Source organism: Lissotriton vulgaris, chromosome 7 (assembly GCF_964263255.1).
Source record: "Lissotriton vulgaris chromosome 7, aLisVul1.2, whole genome shotgun sequence".
Taxonomy (NCBI): Eukaryota; Metazoa; Chordata; class Amphibia; order Caudata; family Salamandridae; genus Lissotriton; species Lissotriton vulgaris.
In genome coordinates, this window is record NC_141695.1 from 1,407,030,999 (window position 1) to 1,407,051,755 (window position 20,757).

The 20,757-nt window shown below is 45.4% G+C and overlaps 1 protein-coding gene across 1 annotated transcript in view; it reads right to left on the minus strand.

Moving 5' to 3' along the window:
• LOC147705735 (sulfotransferase 1C2-like) overlaps window positions 1-20,757 on the minus strand; it is a 595,887-nt gene that overhangs the window by 65,059 nt on the left and 510,071 nt on the right. The gene's annotated exons all lie outside the window — the stretch shown is intronic.

Sequence of the window (20,757 nt, forward strand, 5' to 3'; positions counted from 1 at the left end):
GATGTTACACCTCACCTGGCAATGGTAGAAACAAGAAGATGCAGTCCAGTAGAATAAATGGCTGCAGTACGTTTCACTCTAACAATTGTGCATTGAGCCTGGATTGTGAAGGCTTTATTTGCAATCTGCCGATGAGAAGGAAGACAGTGCCAAGATCTGCTTGCCAGTTGAGTGGATGAGAGGATCCAGCACATAAAAGTGGCCAGGGAATGCTAAAGAGAAATGTGCATTCTCCCGTTTGTAGCAAGGCATGGAGCCTACAGGAGACCTCAGGAGGCATTTGCATGTACTTAGGCATGCAGCTGGTATATGTAAAGCTGAGTAGATGATCATTCACAAATGCCCAAGAAGGAACATAGTCCTCTGTGACTGCATTGGCGAGAGCCAGTGAAATGTGGAAGTGAAGAATTCTAGTGTGCTGCATTAGGCCCCTGTCAGTATAGGGCAGGATGCTAGATGCTACGTTTGCATTCGTAAGAGAAATATTCCAAAGAGTTGTGCTCACTCTATATTGATATTTTATCCAAAGGAAACAAGAACATTGTGATGTAATTCTGATTGGTGTCCTAGTATGTAATTTGGCTAATTTGGTATGATTTCTCTCTTTTGGCACTATCCCTGCCTTGCCCAGTTTCCATATGAGTTACTGGACCTCAGTGGCAGCTGGTAATTTGCGCAAGCAGGACATGGTCAGGCCTCACATGCACACACACACATGCCTATCTATATGCACTCTCATTCACACCCATACATTCACAAGCGTGCATACACCCATTCACAAGCACATACACACACCGATTCACAGCAAGCCAGCACAAATACACTTGCTTCCATACATACACACAAGCACGCACAAAACATTAAAAACTTACTGGGCTGCAGCTAGGATTACGGGTGGTGATTGGGAAGCCTTGGTGGTTCCTGGATGATTGGGACTACCACCTCCTCTCATTGGCTGACCTTGTTATGGGTCTTCTAATGAGACGACGCAGAAGTCCCTGATTGTGATGGGGTCAATGAGTTTTGCTGACCCCACCCCACTCTGTGACGAGCATTACTGATGGACAGTTAGTCGTGGGCACTTCAGGGCTTAAAACTGAAGCGCCCAGGTCCAAATCCATCTGTGACACGTCCACTCATCATGGGGGGAATGACCTCTATGTGCTTTGCTGGGTTGCAAATGTCACGTCCATATTGCTTTTAAATCTTTATGCCGGCAAAGTTCAACCCAAGCATCCAGTTGTACCGCACCTCGCTGCCTGACTGACCTGAACATGAAGAGTGTTTGTCAGGCTGACCTTTGCTCAGCATGGCAGACACTCTTCATGTTTGCAAAAAGGTGGGGTGGGCGGGTCCCTCTGTGCCCTTACGGACGGGCTGCATTGCGCCTGCTGGACCTTTGATTATTGTCTTCTTTTGGTATATATATACACACACACACACACAGGGCTTGCCTGACTACATTGATGCAATGTAAATGCCTCGCTGTTCTAGCAGAAACTGGCATGCAACAGTAAATTCACACTGAACTCTTCCGTCCAAAAGCAAATGCTAGGGACAATGACTCTCAAACATCAAGCAGTGCAGAATCACCACATAGCTTGGTCGCACTGTGGTCCCCTTGAGCAGAAATACACAAACATTCCGCACAATAGACTAGAGAGTATGCCGCACACCCATCCAACAGAGCTCACATATTCAATACAGCTAGGTATCAATGAGCTTGCAGCATCATGCATGATAAATAAAAGCACAAACAATAGATCACACTAGGCAGTGTCACACAAGTACAGCGTGGAATAGGTGCACCCACTCTTTACTTTAGAAACAGTGCATACAGACATAACGACGTGCCATACATCACTGCCTTACAACAGCTCAAATTCAGATACAATTCTGAAATTACACCTATAATAGCTCAAAAATGCAATTAACTGTCTACTAAGGCACCCAAAAGCACTTCCTACCATTCAGCTACTTAATCAGTCAGTCAAATAATCTTTATTTCGATCAAAAGATCATAAAAGATACATAGTAACCATCCAAAACATTTCTTAAAAACACTATTCAAGAGCACTAATAATAAATAAAAATATAAGAATTTTAAACACTGTACAACATTAAAAACACCTAGATACTGTACATAAATCATTTCCCTCTACAGATAAGATCTTCTCCTTCGCCACATGGCGTCAATAAAGCGTGAAACTGAGAATACAACTGGGGTAGAAGTATTACTCTTGAGTATTCTGAGGGCCTCTTTATAATGTCTGAATCCCAAGTTTTACAGAGTCGGATAAGCCTAAGTTGCCGTATGGTTTTGTAAGTCGGGCAAAAAAAGAAAATATGGGACTCAGATTTCTCATTTGCCCCACACGCTGGACATTCTATCGTTTTCGTGGGCGACCATTTAATGTCGACGGTCCTTACCGGAAGTGTTCCATATCTAAATTGAAGATAATACTTCCTCGCTGTAGGAGGGAAAATTTCATCTAAGAATGGTTCCACTATATAAGCATCTTTAAGATTAAGAAACTGAACTGTAAGTGGGCCCAGAGAAGAATTACCAAGCATGGCTTCTAGTCTTTTTCTGTGATCCAGCTTGATCAATTCAAGACGGGACAACTGGGCGCAGACAACAGGAGGATTATACCAGAGGCCAGGCAAGTCTAATCTCACACATTCCTTTTTTATAAAAACAAGCCAAGGTATTCTCTCTGACCCAGGGAGGATTAATAACTCTTCCAGAGCTGTTCTAAAATGAATTAGTTCAGGAGTTACCCACAACCTGCACCAGTAAATAATGGGGCGTAGGGCAACTTCCTCTTCTAAAGGTCTAATACCCAGGTCCATTCTCAACTGGGGGAGGGCCAGCAAAGATCTTAGAAATTGGTTTTCAGTCTTACTAATACCACCCACCTGGCAATGGCCCCACAGTTCTGCTCCATATAGGATTGCTCCCCTGGCTTGGGCTTTATGGATTTCAATAATCGATGCTACTGGCTTAGATGAGGACTCTTGATGTAATTTTAAAATACCACCCGTAATCTGGGCTAGTCTCAGTTTAGCCTTTGCCATTTGGGGGGCCCAGTCCATTTTGTCCGTAAGAGTGATACCAAGGTAATCAAAAACAGTGACCCTGTTCAAAGCTACGCCATTCAAAGAGGGATTGGGACATCTGGTTTTAGTTGGATTGCAGACCATAAATTTGGTTTTTTGAGTATTAATCTCTAACCTCCTTATATGGCAAAAATTCGCAAAGCTGTCTAGGGCACGTTGAATTCCCATGGGAGATTTTGACAACAGAAGAGTGTCGTCTGCAAACATTAGTGCCACCACCTGTTCGCCTCTCACTTTTGGGACGTCAATGTCTTTTACACTTTTATGGTGGGCAATCAAAGCATTAATGAAGAGACAAAATAAAGTAGGTGCCAGTACGCACCCTTGTCTGACTCCTCTATTGACTGGGATTTTAGATGTAAGGCTACCCCATTTACCACTCCTGACTTGGGCAAAGTTATCTGAATGGAGTCTCCTAATGATGTTAAGGAGATCAGTAGGTAACCTCATGTCCTCCAAAACATCCCACAACATTTTTCGGGGCACCAGATCAAAGGCAGTTTGGAGGTCGACGAAAATGAAGTAGAGGCTGCCACCCTCTACTCTCACAGTCTTCCAGTAAAGTAGTTGGAGCCTTAATAGCTGGTCGACCGTGGACGTCTTTTCCCTAAAACCCGCCTGAAAGAGGCTGAGAATCTGCTGTTCTTCCATCCAATTATGGACCGATCAAGAATGATACGTGAGAATAGTTTTTGTCTAACATCGATCAGACTGATCGCGCGATAATTGAGCGGGAGAAGAGGGGAACCTTTTTTGAAGACTGGTATAATCTCAGCTCCAACCCTTGTGGCAGGTAATTTGGCGCCCTGTAAAATAGCATTAAATAGCAGATAGAGGTAAGGGCCCCCTATCCCAGTATGATCTTTATAAAGGTCGCCGGGGATTTAGTCGAGGCCAGGCACCTTACCTACTGGGAGCCTATTTATAGCTACCTCTATCTCCTTCAGACTTATTTTGGGCTCTAGAGATTCATTGAAGGTGGAATAATCCTGATACCTGATATGGAGCAGGTTTTGGGGTAATAACTGATCGGAAGGTTCTACTAGAAGAATTTCTTCAGCCAGGGCGGCATATAGGTTTTGATAGTGGTCCATCCAGCTCTCTGGTGCAATATTAGGAGCAAGAGCAATTTGCCCTTCCTTGGAATCAGAGCGGACTATGGACTAAAATTCTCCCATGTCCCTACTGCCTAGTGCTACTTAATACATAACTAATCATGAAATATGGAAGCAATTTGGAACCGCCCTTTGACCTCACCCACAAAAAATAATAATTTAAACTGACATACCCACTCTGCAGAGCACACACCTCCCCAAAACTGAAGATCTGGTCTGCGATCAAAACGTTAGAATAATCACATCCCGGACTACTTAAAGCACTGTGATGCCGACTAATATCAGGTTGTGGCTTTGCAGGAGCTAATTATTAATCATAACAATAGCAGATGGAGGTGAAGCATTTTTTTAGCATTTTAAGTAAGGTGTCATATTGCCTTAAAAAACTTCCTGCTTCCCCTTTCTTTTGTGTTATGTTGACTGTTGACCTGGTAAAGCTGTGGCCTTTTGGACAGCAAAACGTCATGAGTATTAGGATTTACTAAATTAAGCGTTAATGCTCAGCTACAGATGTGGACTGGGGACATGGAAGGCTTGTGGCTGCTGTCAGAATTGGCTAATGACCCATAGTAGACTCATTAGGTGGCAGGTGGGTTGAGAGGTGTCTGGTAGAGGGCGAGGTTAGACTATTAGAGTATCCTTCCAGTGGGCTTTGAGAGCAGTGCCAGGTGGTGTGGCATGGTAGATGTCCGTGAAGTGATTGAAGGGTTGAGTTGCTTCACTGTTTTGATGGGCTCAGTGATAATGTGGGCAAGTATGGATGACTGTGAGAGGTGAGGCTGGTATCAGACTTCAGTGCCTGGTGTGGGCCCGGCAGTTGGGGAGTGCTTTGGAGTGGAACTAGAAAGAGGGCCAAAGAGACTGGTCAGAAGGTGAGGGCGAGTCAGCAAAAGAGTGAGGGTCAAATAGAGCAAGACCTCAAGCAATGTTTGCTGTCCATTTATTGATGTGGGGCCTTTTGCGGATGACTCCCCTGGACCACAGAAAAGTAGCTGTAGTTTTGGGCTTGAAAAGGTTGTTATTTCGCTAATTTTAAAAGGGGCACATTTTGTGTCACTGTATTTTATGCTGTTTGGGGGATGAACTATTTAGTTATGTGATGTCATTTTTAAACTTGTTTCCAATTTTTAACGTTTGGTGTTAAACTCCTCTCACCTTTGAACTGCTATTTTCTTTTGAAAAGGCTCGGAATGTGTTAAACTCCTTTCTACTTGCACGTTGCACTTTTAGGGGCCAGTTGGTTCTTGGCGGCCATTTTGGATGTGCCTCACGCCATTTGCGGTCAGAGCTCTAGTCGCTGCATGCTGCTTGCTAGCCCCATACAACCCTACTTAACGGGCTGTGCTCAGGCAAGCAACTCTTGAAAAGGTTGTTCTTTGGCTTATTTTAAAAGGGGCTAATTTTGTGTCACTGTATTTTATGCTGTTTGGGGGATGAACTATTTAGTTATGTGATGTAATTTTTAAACTTGCTTCAAAGTTGTAACGTTTGGAGCGTGCTTTACTCCTCTTACCTTTGAACTGCTATTTTCTTTTGAAAATGCTTGGAGTGTGTTAAACTCCTTTCTACTTGCACGTTGCACTTTTAGGGGCCAGTTGGTTCTTGGTGGCCATTTTGGCTGTGCCTCGCACCATTTGCTGTCAGCGCTCTAGTCGCTGCATGCTGCTCGCTATCCCCATACAACCCTACTTAACGGGCTGTGCTCAGGCAAGCAACGCTTGAAAAGGTTGTTCTTTGGCTAATTTTAAAAGGGGCTAAATTTGTGTCACTGTATTTTATGCTGTTTGGGGGATGAACTATTTAGTTATGTGATGTAATTTTTAAACTTGCTTCCAAGTTGTAACGTTTTGAGTGTGCTAAACTCCTATCACCTTTGAACTGCTATTTTCTTTTGAAAATGCTTGGAGTGTGTTAAACTCCTTTCTACTTGCACGTTGCTCTTTTCGGGGCCAGTTGGTTCTTGGTGGCCATTTTGGCTGTGCCTCGCACCATTTGCTGTCAGCACTCTAGTCGCTGCACGCTGCTCGCCGTCCCCATACAACCCTACTTAATGACCTCCGCACGAACACACAGCGGGCGTGCCGCAGGCAAACCCGTCTGTGCCCATCAGCATCAAGTCAGCAGCCAGGCCCAGTTATGCTGCCCGATGTGAACCAGCAGGTGGCTATAAAAAACAGTTATCTGGTGAGTCCTTAAAAGCACTTTGGCCTCCTACCTGCCTTTCTCACTATTGCAGCGCCATGCCTTTCGACTCTGATTTTGTCTGAGCTACTTGTGGCTTTTCTCCGATATTAGAACTCTCTTCGTTCGAACTGCCTAGCAAATTTACGAGGTCCTCGCATATTAGAGCTGCCCTCATCAATGCCAGATCATTGAGGAAGCATCATGCTGATGTGTTCGACCTGGTCTCTGATAATTCATTGGACCTGTTGTTTGTTATGAAGACCTGGCTGGATGCCGCATCTAACTCAGTTGTTGCACTGGCTACTCCTGTAGGCTTCAAGCTTTGTCAGGGGACCACCCAGTAGGAAGAGGGGGTGGTTTACCCATCCTGTACAAGGATAATTGAGTTTTTCACAGTGAAATATTTAGCCTCTGTGGTGACTGTGAGGTAATGGATTTTAGTATATATTTCTCTGATCACTTCACATTAGGTGGTTCCCTAATCTACTGCCCCCCTATCCGGCTACTGCCTTTCTTAAATCTTGTGGGGACGCTGTAGCTGAGCGTGCATTGCGATTCTCCCAGTACATGGTACTGGGAGATGTGAACCTCCATCTTGATCAACAAGAGGCTAGGGACTCTGCTGATTTTCTTGACTCTCTTCAACTGGCTGAACTCTCTCAATGGGTCACTCATTCAACTCATCAAGGGGGCCATATCTTAGATCCCATCTGTCCCAACTTGCCTATTCAGGTGGCTGAGCCCTCCCCTGTCCCTTGGTCGGACCACTTTCTTATCTGTTTCTCCTGGGAGGTTACTCAGCCTGCACGGCTGACTTGCTACCATCGCCCCCGACATTTGGCAAATTTGACCCCCTTCTCTTTAATAGCTCATTGGCTGCCTCCAGACCCTCCCTTCAGCAAGACCTTGAAGGGAGTGTGACTGGGTTTACTAAATGGATATCTGACTCGGTGTCGTCACTTTCATCACCATGCCGGTCTAAGCTTGCGAGGGAATCTCCTTCCAAACCTTGTTTCTACCTGAGCTCAAAGTCCTGAAACACGAGCGCAAGGTACTGGAGCGGGCGTGGGGCTCCAGTGGCTACTGCCCCTCGGCGAAACACACACTTAGAACCTAACAGAAAAGCTACTATGCTGCTATTGCGGCAGCCAAAAGCTGATACTTTACATTGCGTATCGACCAGGCTAACAACTCAAAATAAATGTTTTCTCTTGTGCAACGTTTTATGTCCCCCAGTGCTTTGGCACGTTCCGTCCCTGTCTCAGAGTCCTGGTGTAATACCCTTGCGAAATGTTTTCTGGACAAAATTTGCACTATCCAAGCAGCCTTCTCCTCTTGTGCCTTGGCGCCTATTGCTTGTCCATTTGTTCGGCCTTTAGTTGTCCCCACTCCTTTTCTGTCATCTTTTCTGCCAGCTGATTTGCCCAGTACCCTTAAAATTCTAAGGCTCTGAAATCGAGTTCTCCAACTGATCCCTGTGTAGTCAGACTTTTGGCCACCGTCGCGGACACTATCAATCTGGAAGATAATCAGATCATTAACATGTCTTTGCAGGAGGTTCTGGTCCCGGTGTCTTGGAAGCAGGCTCAAATCCTTCATCTCCTCAAGAAGCTGTCCCTGTACCCTTTGACTCCCGGAAACTACCGTCCTATTTCACTTTTGCAGATTCTGGCTAAGGTTTGTGAAAAGGTGGTCACGAATCAACTTACCGTTTGCTCGACCCGGCTCAATCTGGCTTCCGAGCCTCGTATAGCACGGAATCAGCCTTACTGGAGGTGTCAGAGGCGATCCGTGAGTGTCTGGATGCCAGCAGGAGGGCAACTCTGGTTATGCTGGACCTCTCGGCAGCATTTGATACAGTGCCCCACACCTTGCTTCTTGAGCGCCTTTCGGAGATTGTTGTTTCAGGGTCAGTCTGGGGTTGGATCGGGTCCTTCTTGGAGGGTCGCTCACTGCAGGTCTGGCTTCCACCTTGTGTCTCTGTTCCCCAACCAGTGGCCACGGGTTGGTCCGGCGTTGTGGAGTGCTTTGTGTGCATCGGTGAGGAGCTTGAAGGTGATCCTCTTGTCAACAGGGAGCCAGTGTAGATCTATCAGGTGGGGGGGGTGATGTGGCTGCAGCAGGGGACGTTGAAGATCAGTCAGGCGGAGGTGTTTTGGATGCGTTGTAGTCGTCATATGTGTTTGGCTGGCGTTGCCGATGTCCAGTCTGCTGCTGATGAGGGCCTGTGTCACAGTTCTTCATGTTTCAGTCAGAATCCACTTGTAGATCCTGCGGAGCATGCAGAGGGTGTTGTAGCAGGAGGAGGAGACGTCGTTGACTTGCTTAGACATGGAGAGGGACACAGCACATTTGCTGCCAACTTCAAAGAGAAGCTGTGGCCCCCAGGTTTCCCTTTTCCCAGTTCTAAGGGTGACTCTGCCCAAAATCTATGGGTTTCGTTCAGTGAGAACTTAACCTTTTCATCACAGGTCAAAAAGCTGGCCGGTACCTGTTTTAAAATGGTGAAAAATCTGAGGAAGTTTCTCCCTCTCCTTCCAAAATCGGCAAAGGAAACCGTTGTCCCCGCCCTGATTCTCTCCCAGTTAGATTACGCTAATGCTCTGTATGCTGGCATCCCAGGTTACCTCTTGAACAAATTGCAGGTGATACAAAACTTGACTGCCAGACTCCTGCTGGGTCTTTCTAGCAGGTGTAGTGTTTGTTCTCATGTGCGATCTCAGCACTGGCTCCCAGTGGAGGCCCGAATAAAATTTAAAATTCTGTCAATTGCCCACAAAGCTCTCCATGGTCTGAGACCCATTTACTTTCAGAAGAGGTTTGCTTTCTACATTCCAGGAGACAGCTGCGTTCTTCCTCCCAAATTTTGGCGCAGATTCTTCGGTTTAACCACCAAAGGCTTGTTGGGAGCTCCTGTGCCCGGATAGTGTCGCTGGCATGGAATGCACTGCCATTGGCTTTGCACAGTGTCAAAGATTCTGTGAATTTTAAGAAAAAGTTGAAAACCTTTCTCTTCTAGCTCTGCCTTTTGACTCAGACTCCTTTTCAGGTGCGCTCCGGGACACTCATTGGAGTATCTGTGCGCGATACAAGTCTATATAACATAAATGATACCTTTAAAGTCCTCTGGGTACAGAATAGAAAGGACTATTGACACCTTGCCCTAAGTGGGATGGGTATGCCCAGACATGGGTCTATGCACACTGTGCTATTGGAATCAGGCTGTACCCAGCTGTTGAGTCTATAACTAGAGGGTATCCGGTCATGCGTTGCCTGTGTTCCGGTTCAGGGAGGACATGGCTTGGACTGTTCCGTTTGGAGTAGGGCAATACTGATTTGCATATAGCTGGGTTCAAACTGAGCAGGCATGGTATGCAAAATAACAATGGGCTGGGATGCGGCCTGTTAGAATTGGGGGTCTCTAGTTGGCATGGGTTTGCACCTTTGCCTAAGTAGGAACCCTTCTCCCTAGTCAAGGTAAGGGAGTTACACTCCTAAAAGAACCCCTGCTCAACCTTGGTAGCTTGGCATGAGCAGTCAGGCTTATCTTAGAGGCAGTGTGTAAAGCATTTGCACATAAGCAAAAGTAATACAGTAAAAACACTTAGAAAAGGACACCACACCAGGTTTAGAAAAATATCCAACATTTTATATACTTAAAACAATACCAAAACGATAAGAATTCACAATACAGTACTTAAAAAGGTAAACTTTGCAAGAATACGTGAAATACACAATTCATACGAATCGGTAGTTTCATCCAGGGCTACCGCAATGCTGAAAACAACTGAGTCCAACAGTTTCAGCCGACCTCATCAGCACAGGCCAGCGAAAGCGCAAACAGATACAGTAACAGTACCTTTCTTGCTATGGCTGAGATGGTGGCGCAAGCCGGTCGTGGCAACTGTACCAGTTGCGTTGCAAAATGGAAGCGGTGCAGGGTGCAGTGTCCTCTCGATGCGGTGCAGGCAGCGGCTCTGTGACAATCGTCCAGACGGCGTCAGTGAAACTAAGGCTTACGGTGCAGGGCGAGACAGTGCTTGATGTAATGCTGGTAGGTTACGGTGCAGGGAACAGAGCCGGTTAGCAGGAGCTTTTTGTCCGTCAGCCCTGAAAGCTGTGTTGGAAGATGCAGTGTGTTGTGAAACTAACGAGTGGTGCCTCCACCCATGATACGGTCACGGGTGTCGAAGTCAGCAGCAGAAGCGGCGTCAGTGAGACCAGGATGGCAAAGTGAAGCGAGGCGGTGCAGAGAGCTGTGCCCACTGGTCATGGTACAAGCACCAGCTCGGTGGTGGCGGCGGCGACGTCCGTCGTCGTTGGTGGGACCAGGGTTGTGTTGTGAGATGCGGATGGTGCGGTTTGCGGTGCTCTCAGGACACAGAGCCAGCGGCGGAGTCAGTTGCGTTTCCCCTCTTTGTGGCAGCGGAAACACCGGTTCCAGAAGCGGTATCCAGAGGTTGGTGAAGTCTTTGCGTCCCTGAGACTTCAGAACAGGAGGCAAGCTCTATTTCAGGCCCTTGGAGATACTCAATAAAGAAGATACAGAAAGTTCAGTCCAGTCCTTTCACTGCCCAAGACAGAAGCAGCCACTGCAGGCCAACACAGTAAAGCACTCAGCAAAGTGGTAGCTCCTCCTCACAGCTTCTCCGGCTCTTCGTCTTGGCAGTTTTCAAGGTTCAAAAGAGTTCTAAAGTTCTGGGCACCAATATTTATACCACAAAATTCTTTGTTCCCCGGAGGCAGAGACTGTCTGTGCCCAGACAGAAGCAGTTCTGTCCTCTAGGTGCGCTTCCTGGCAGGAGGTGGAAACAGCATTGTCAGAGGCAGACCAGGCCCATTCAGGTGAAAGGAAACCTCCTCCCCTACTCTAAATGGAGCCCAGGTCTATTCTGCCCATTATGACCTATCTAGACTCTCTGTCTGGAGCCACAGCTCCTCCCCAGCCCCTGTCATCCCAAAGCCAGACAATCAATCCACAAACCCAGCAGATGCATATTGGATGGCTAAGGAAGAAAATACCTACTTTCTAAAAGTGTTTTTTTCAAACACAGAATGTAAAAATCACCTTTACTAAAAGATGCATCTTTAGATTCTGAGTTCAGGTGTACTAAACATTATTTTCCCACCTTGTTCTCAGGGGTATTTATGTTTAGAAGATGCTATAAACAAACTCCACATTCTGTCCTATGGGAACAGGTAGCCTGACATTAGTGAAAAATCAATTGGGCAGTTATTCACTATCAGGACATGCCACACACATCAGTGCATGTCCTACCTTTCACAAATCAAATCAAAACAGCTTTATTCGGTGACAATGAAAAAAACACCATAAAAGCATACTAATACTCATATCTAAAAATACTTTCTTGCAGTTTACCATAGGCAATAATTAAAACTAAAAATGATATTTACAAATGTGGGCTTCATGGGGAGGATAACATGATAAAGGAGCAAGTACATTATTTTCGGAGGTTTCAAAAAATACAGGCTACCACTATTCATACGATAAAGTGCAAGTGCAGAATGTGCAGGAAGGTAAAATTTAAAAGAAATAATGTTACGCATCTTCTTTTTCATACAGCAATACTTCCAAAAAGGCGTAGTCTTTTCTTTTTCTAATCGATTGTTGTATGAAGCAAATAACTAAGCCAATGATTTTCATAGTGTCCAGACTATATATAAAGTTAAACGCATCCTTATAGTTAAAAAGCATATTTTTTTTAAAAGAGGGGTTTTAAAAAGGTTTTCCGGATACCCATATAAAAAGGATAAAATGCAAGGTGGACTGTAAGGTTTTACCATCACACGGGCAGGGTGGCAATATTTGTTGCCATTTCTCTGTACTTGGAAATGCAATTAGATAATGTAAGGTACCCATCCTTAACCTGGTTAGGTAAACCTGTGCTGAATATTCTGAACCAAAATTAGGAATAACTGGGAACCCCTCATTTATGGACGTTCATAATAAGCTACCACAGTCTGTTTTTGTTAGCCACCCTTTCCCTTTCGTAGTCTGCAGTGGTAATATATCTTAATTTCAGTTCGCTTTTACTGTATTGCTCTATACATAGGGCTTAACTGTATTTACTTTGCATTTCATCAAGAGATTAAAAATGTGCCCTAGCCATGGTATTTTCATTCTATGTTCTAGAGCTAGGCAGTCAATAATTAAATCCTTCGAAAATTGTGTTTCTTCCTTCGTCCATATGCCATGCCAGAGGCTAAGAATAGCCATATTAATAGCATCATTTACATATGGGACGGACAGTTCTTTATGAACAATGATGTTTGCAGTTGCATTGGGAACAGCCAATAATCTTTTTTAAAACTTGTTTTCATTAGTTTGTAGGATTGTTGTATTTGCTTTCCCCCATATTACAGCTCCATAATTAACTGCTGGGACACACTTACTCCTATACAAGGTTAACATTTCTCGTATCGGTTTGTTCCCTAATTTAGCCAAAAATCTAAATATACCCTTAGTCGTTTTTTAAATTTCATTTAGCATAATTTAATATGTGATTTCCATGTACTGTTATTACAAAAGAACATCCCCAAGTATGAAAATGTTGGGACTTTATTTATAAAAACCCCTCCCACATTATGTTGTCTACACTTTTGTCTCTTCCCCCTGCACAACATTACAAATGTTTTCTTTAGATTCAGCTGCAAGTCTATGTCATTCATGTATTGGGCAAAATTTTCCATTAGACATTGTAGGCCATTTGCAGTTCTAGACATTAGGACAGCGTCGTCTGCGTATAATAAAACGGGGGTGAGGCGTGTTCCAACTTTCGGGGCGTCTACAACCAATTTTTGTAAAAACGAGTCCAAGTTATATGTATACAATGAAAATAAAAGGGGAGCTAATACGCATCCCTGTCTGATACCACTCTTGACCTCAAAGTCAGGCGTACATCCCTCTGATTTTCCATAGCATACCCTTGAGGTTAAATATGCATACATTTTTGAGAAAAATAAGATTATTTTTGTGGAAGCACCAAGCCCTTTTAAAAATGTTGCCATAATTTTTGATGATTGACTAAGTCAAAGGCACTGGTGAGGTCTACAAAACATAAATGAAGTATCCCCTCCTTAGTTATTGTGTACTTCCCAATTAACAACTCTAGGTTTAAATATTGCTCTACCGTCCCAATACCCCTTCTGAAACCATACTGCGCCTCTGTTAGTATATTTTTTTCACTGGCCCAAGCTTCAAGCTTCTCCAGCATAATTCGGCCCATAATCTTGGAAGAGGGATCAAGAAGGGATATTGGGCGGTAGCAATTTGCCTTTTCCCTGTGACCTTTTTTAAATATGGGTACAATAATACTTTCAATCCATGTGGCTGGTAATACTCTTCCCAAAGCAGCAATAAAAACTTTCATTGATATTGGTATCCAGAATTCCAAATCATACTTAAAAACATCTATCGGCACCCCATCTGAGCCTGCTGCTTTCCCAATTGCACTTTTTTGGAGTGCTGATTTTATTTCCTCTGGTGTGATTGGTGATGTTTTTACTGGGTTTACCGTTATACATTTTTCTTTTTTCAAATCAATCATATCTGTTGCTTCTGGGTTAAAAATACTTTTAAAGTGTTACACCCAGTCTTCTGGTGGTACTACAGTATTGATTCTCACCACGTTATTATTTTTAAAATATGGATTATTTATTATCTTCTAGAAGAGGGCTGAATCTTTCAGCTCTACTGCCTGGTTTAATTTCTCCCAGGCCTCCTCACTGATCTCCCTTTTTAGGTCGAGGCCTAGGCAGCGCATGCACTGTCTCTCCGAGACTTTCAGTAATTACTAAGTGTGTTGGCACTCCTCCTATTAGCTTTTTATTGGTTAGTTTGCTTGTGTCATAAAATCTCTTTGTTTTTAGTCGTTTATATGTTTTGTAGTTCCTCCTTTTTTTTTGTTTGTTAACGCCCACGCAGCACAGCCTAACTACTGTAAACTTGCCAGCAGTGGGATGAAGTATTTCGTTTGGAACTCTTTTGTTTTTGGTTCCTTAATTAGAACGTGCGTGGAGGTCATTGTTTGCACCGGTGTGATGAAGTGTTTGTTTTTGCATTTGCGATATTTATTTGTTGTAAGGAACGTGTTTATTTAGGGGTTTTGAGTTGCTTGATTTAAACGTGCTTGCAGCTTGCCTTGCGGGCTTTAGCAGTGAAATGCATTTTTTTTTCTAACTTTAACATTTTGCTGCTTCTCTTAATTTAGGTAATGTGTATTCCACAGATGCGGTAAACCTAAAGATAACAATCTTCACTAGAAGGCTGATTTGTGCTTTATTAGCGGTTACGTTTTCACTGTTAGGAACGGACCATGTTTTTCTCTTGTGAAGGAATTGTGCTTTATTTTGAGAAATATTTTCTGTTCCCTGGCTAGATCTGCTTTTAATTCTCATTTCCCTGTTTGGAACAGACGTGTTTTTTTCTTCCAAAGGGCTTTGCTTTATTTTACAATTTGTTTTGTGCTCTTTGGCTTAAATTGTTTTTATTTCAGATGGAAGGGATTTTGTTTTTCTGTCTGTACATAATTGAAGTGCACCCAACGTATTCAGCACACCGTGTTCAATGACCCCAACATAGCAAATACAGAAAGTCCCCGAACCCCACTCCCCTGCGTTCCCACCAGCCCCCACCATGTGTTTTCCTGTTGATTCCTTTCAGAGACAACTGTTTTCAGTTCGACAAAACACAGACATGCTTCTTAGAAAGACGGCGGTGCGTCCATTGGGGGCGTTGGGGCGTTGCCCCACTAGGATGGACGACCGCCGACTGCACTGCAGCATAATAAAATGTGTTTTCTAAAGCAAATTCCAGTTCGATAAAAAATCGGAGCGCCGCGCGCACCAAGGCCCCGGGAGAAGCCCGACAGGATCGGGCATCCATAAGGAAGTGGGCCGGCCCGTGGGGGGTGGGGCTGCGCAGAGTGACAGGCAGGCAGCCTGCGCACAGGGCAGGCAGAGGGTGACGTGTACTGCGAGTGCCGAGCGCATGTAAAAGGCCGGAGTTGTCGAGATTTCGACTGGCCAGCGCATGCGCACACTTCAGACCTCCCACCCCACCCCCCCTCTACCACTATAGTTATAGGCATTGACCCCGGGCCCCAGGTCTCAAAATGGGCAGATTTCAGTCTGCTCTTTAGCCAATAAGTAAGTCGAGATAAGATCATGTGATGTAGTCCCTAGACTAGAGAGTCAGTGGGGCGCGTGACTGGGTGAGGAGAGGTCGACGAAGAGGACTGTTGTGGGACTGATTGAGGTCGTCGTCATGCCTGCCTGCGTGGGTGTGGACTCAGTCGGACCGCCTGCTGCCTGGACGGCCCGGGCCTGCTTTAGAAGCCCCTTGCAATTGCGTGCACGGTGCATGTTTGTGCACTGACTCACTGCTGCTGCTGCAGCAGCGTAAGTCGTCGTGTGATCTGCTGGCCTGGTGGTGATCTGATCATCTGACTACCAGTACTGCTGACTAGTGACTACATCCAGGTCCGGACCATCGATCGATTAGCACGACCGGATCGCGTCCCGCACCCACGTGACGTAAGTTATACAGATCATGACATTCCAAAAACGGATCTGTTGTTTGTTTCCAGGATGCGCGCCACACATATAAACGTAGCATAGCAAAACATAATTAAACCTATTCAAACAAACAAAACACTAGCTCAGCAGGTGGAGTACCTGCTGCTAAATTCTGTGTAACCTGTAAATCACTTGATACAGCATTGAAGAAGGGAGTACTGTGGATAGCAGTTGGGACGTGTTTTACAGCTCTTGAAAGCGCTATATGAGAATACAATTATATGTTAGAACGTGCGTCTCCAGCTACGAGGGTGAGTGGCGGAAGGTGGTTAGAGTAAAAAACAGGTAGACTAGGTGAGGGTTGTAACCAGGGGAGGGTAGAGGAAGGGCATTTCTGCAGCTCTGCCACGCCCCTGCGCATGTTCTCTGCAGTATTTATGGTCATGAAGACGGAATGACAAGGGGCTCCTTCTGAGATTGTGGGCAGGCTCAGATATGTGCTTGGAGGCCCGAGGTGGAGGAGAGCTCAAAAGGAGCTATAGAGAGAGTGGCTGGGAGCAGCATCCGCCACTGTGCTCGAGTCGGACACTGACCACCCCCTCCCCCCTCACACAACTCCCCCAACCAAGAGAAGGAGATGGTACTGGATGTGCCTTCAAACCCGGGCACAAGTCCCGGGTGGACGCGGTGGACTGAGTCTCCCCACAGTTTTTTTTATAGAGGGCGGGGACTCCGTTCCCCTGCCTGGAGGTGTGCCTTGTGCTTCAGCACAGCAGCTACTTGGATTAACTGAAAGATAGACTATTTAAAAAATGCATCAGCGCGTTTCGTTTTTGTCTTAAATGCAGTTTAAAATGTAATCTCTAGTTCCACGCGTTTGAATAAATATACTGTCCCTTTCAGCCATTTCTGGGCTCGACTACAGGTTGATGTGTGGAAAACCTAAATATGATTTATAAAATAGTCAAACAAACCAAATACGTTTGTTTTTATTTTGCATGGTTAAATTGGTTATGTTAACTTATTTTCGTAAAAGAGGCGCTTTGCGTTGTGAGGATTGAGATTTTTGTGGCGTCACTTCCTTTGAATTAGTCCCCACACTATTTTTCTGAGGACTTGCGCCCTCTTTCGGGTTTCTCCTTCACTCAATGGGAAAACAATATTTCTGACCAGTCATATAGCGCTGCTGGCAATCTTCATTGCTCCTTGGCGCCTCGGTGTTGCTTGCTATCCAGCGCAGGCACTGCCTGCGCATAGTGCAGGCCAGGGCAGTGGTGCACCCAGCACCGTGTGCACGAGCCAGGCACAAGCCTCGGCTCTTCTACTACAGTAGCGATGTTAACTGAGCTTGCATCTCTGCAGTGCACTATGCACACAGCACACACAGGCCTAGGTGCACCTCTGCACTATGGAAACATGCCTCAGTCACAGCGTTTCTAATGCAAGTGTGTGCTGACAGCTTCCCCCTCGCCACAACCAGTTGTGACCGAACGTGCACTGTGCACATCTGGACTATTCACACAGGCCTCGGCTCTGCCTATTCTACAGTAGATAAGTGCTGCCTGCCATCATCAGTCTGCTTCTGGGGCGACTGAGTATTTGTGAGTGCAGGTTGAGCAGTGTGCCTGTGTGAGTCCAGGGTGAGTGATGTGTGTGTGAGTGCTGGGTGAGCAGTGTGCCTGTGTGAGTCCAGGGTGAGTGATGCCTGTGTGAGTGCAGGGTGAGTCATGTCTGTGTGAGTGCAGGGTGAGCAGTGTGAGTGCAGGGTGAGTGATGTCTGTGTGAGTGCAGGGTGAGCAGTGTGCCTGTGTGAGTGCAGGGTGAACAGTGTGCCTGTGTGAATCCAGGGTGAGTGATGTCTGTGTGAGTGCAGGGTGAGCAGTGTACCTGTGTGAGCCCAGAGTGAGTGATGTGGATGGGTGATTGCTGGCTTAGTAATGTGTCAGGGAAGGGTGAGTAATGGGTCTATGAGTGCAGGGTGACTGTGCCCATGTGAATGCAGGGAGAGAGATGTATCTGTGCAAAGAGACTTGTCTGGCTACTCCCAGGGATGTATTCACCAAGCCACCTCTTTCTCAAATGTGCTTGAGAATACACCATTTGCCCACCCTTTCTTCAAAATGTTCTTGTGGGAGAACCCCCGAACCCCCCATAGGTGGTTCGACCTCGCTTGCTGCACTCGCTCGCCACAGTGCAGTATTTACGCCCCACCACTTTCAAATGTCACCAGCCGCCACTGGATAGCAGTCTTTATAGCTTTGCACAACTACAAAGCATTCTACCTGTTCCCGCTGCTCCACCCTTTTTGCTTTGCTAATTTACTATCTTTGCAACCAAAGGGTCCTAAATTTTGTTGCAAAGTTAATTTAGTATTCAAATGCTTTTAGGCTATAGGACCTTCTACTGTGCTTACACCTTCAATTTTTTCAAAGAAAAAACGCTACAAGTGTCAATTTGCAGTCCCTGAATATGGTCAAACAGCCTTCCTCTAACCTCCAACCCCCATGCCGCCCGTCCCACCTGTATGCGAGCACTTTCTAATGGGAACATTTACTAATACATGGTCACGGTGCAATAAAAAACACAGATGCTTCTTTCAACACTGATAACAATCTTTACTGCGTGGCAGATTTACAACGGATTGTACCATCTCCTCCTACTTCGTCAATGCACTGTTTCTCTGGTCAAAACCTCTCTGGTCCGACTCAAACATAAAACAAGCATTGGCATAGCCAATAGATCTCGCATTTAAGCGAGTTTGAGCAATTGGCATTGTAAATGACAATGGCTTTTAGTTTTCTTTTCGTATTTATGTTTTATTAACTAAAACAAAAATAAAAGGCATTGTTATTTGCAATGTCAATAGCTCAAACTTGCATAAATGCGAGACCTATTGCATTGCAAATGCTTGTTTTTGTTTCTGTCCCCTTTGGTTTCTCGGGCTCTGACTGCCCTCTCGCACCGCTTGCCAGTGAGGCCAGGGAAGGGAAGGGACTGACAGACATCTTGCCTGGAGACGGGAAATCTGCACAACAACAGAAGAGCTGGTGGAAGTGTGTGTGTGGGTGGGGTGTGAGGGTCTTCCGGGGAGGGCTGAGTGACACTTTAGGGATGAAAACACTTGAAGAGAAGATATGAACGTTGTCACTTGGGCCCTTAAAGACAAGAATTGCAGCTCAGATAGCAGTCGACCTGTCTCCCCTCCGCACAGCGCTCTAGCAGGGCCGAGGTGACAAGGAGAGCAGGCGTGTGGCACCTGACCCCCGAGTGTTGCAAAATGTTTATGATGCTATTGCCAAGGTGTAGGCGATTCAGAAAGTAACTCACGCTCATCTTTACCAAAAATATTTGCGTATTCAGTATTTAAAAAATACAAATTGTCTTATCATAACTCAACCAACGGTTTATTAGTAATGTCACGGTTCGAATACTGCTAAGTACTTTGGCATTTATGTTTTGAGCATTGGAATACATGAGGAAATGCAACAAACGTACCTATTTTATGTTTGCGGCTGTATGACCAACATCTGTTGCTGTATTTTACTTTATAGGTGAAAAAATAAATTTAAGAGGTCGCCTTTTCGTAGAGTATAATACACACCTTAAAAGATATCCGATTCATTCACGTGTTTATCAACAACCGCTTTTAACCTCCCCCATAATTCCCCGGAATCTGGCAGGCCTTCCAAGCGCTGCTTGGAGCTGTAAAAGAGCCCCTTACAGATCGAATCATATTTGCATGGGAGATTTTGCCAGGCGGGTGTGCTTCCCCTCACAGTGACACATAAACCTGTGAAGAACTCTGCACTACCCAAGCGCTCTTCACCAAACCGCCTTAAAGACAACCTAAGGCGCTTTTTCCGAGTCGTCAACATATGGATATAAGGAAGGTTGGGAGAAGGTAGAGAGAGCAGTTTATCTCCGTTCGCCTGCTAGCGCCCAGAGGCAGCAAGGGAAATCTAAAATATCATGTGTTTTGAAACAGAGTTTGCATGGATAAAATTGCTTTCTAGGCGCTTCCTATAAAAGCAGCTTCTATGTGTTGATGAAAGTGAATTGTACGCTATGTTTATATGAGATGAAAGTTGGTAATTATTCCATTGCAGACGAGCAGACAGTGTGCTCTGTGTTAACAAAGGAAGTCGGCGGTAACTAAGCATTATGGAAATAATAATGTATTTACATTTAACGCTGGTGCAAGACTCTCCCTATTTAAGCGCCATAAATAACCACTGCTACCCAGCTTAGATGATGATTGTGACAAAACATGGTAGAGTTCTTTGCCAGGCTTCACCTCAGGGACAGTTTGTGTGCTCCTCTGCAATTCTGGTTTTGGTCTTTCCTCGCCATCAGCTTCTTGCCCATTCACATCCCTGCCCCCCCTTCTCTATGTTACTCTTCCAACCAAATGCTTTTTCCTCCCATGTGTTTACATCTCCAACACCCAGCTCCTCCATCGCTGCTTCCTCTGAGCCTCTTCCCACTGCAAACAAAACAAGCATTGGCATAGCCAATAGGTCTAGCTTTTTGGGACGTTCTAAGTATTTTCTGATGGAGAGTCATTATTTTAGACCCGCCCTCTCTTCTTTCTCTCCCTCTTTCTCTCTTGCTCCCTCTCCCACTCCCATTCCCTCTTCCTGCCCCTCCTTCCCTGACTCTCTCGCACTCTTCCTTCGCTCTCTCTTTTTTTCTCTCCCTCTCTCCTCTTCCCTCCCTCCCTCCCCTCTCCCTCCCTTTCTCCCCCTCCTTCTTACCTCCCCTCTCTCCACCCAATCTCGCCCCTTCCTTCTCTCTCTTTTGC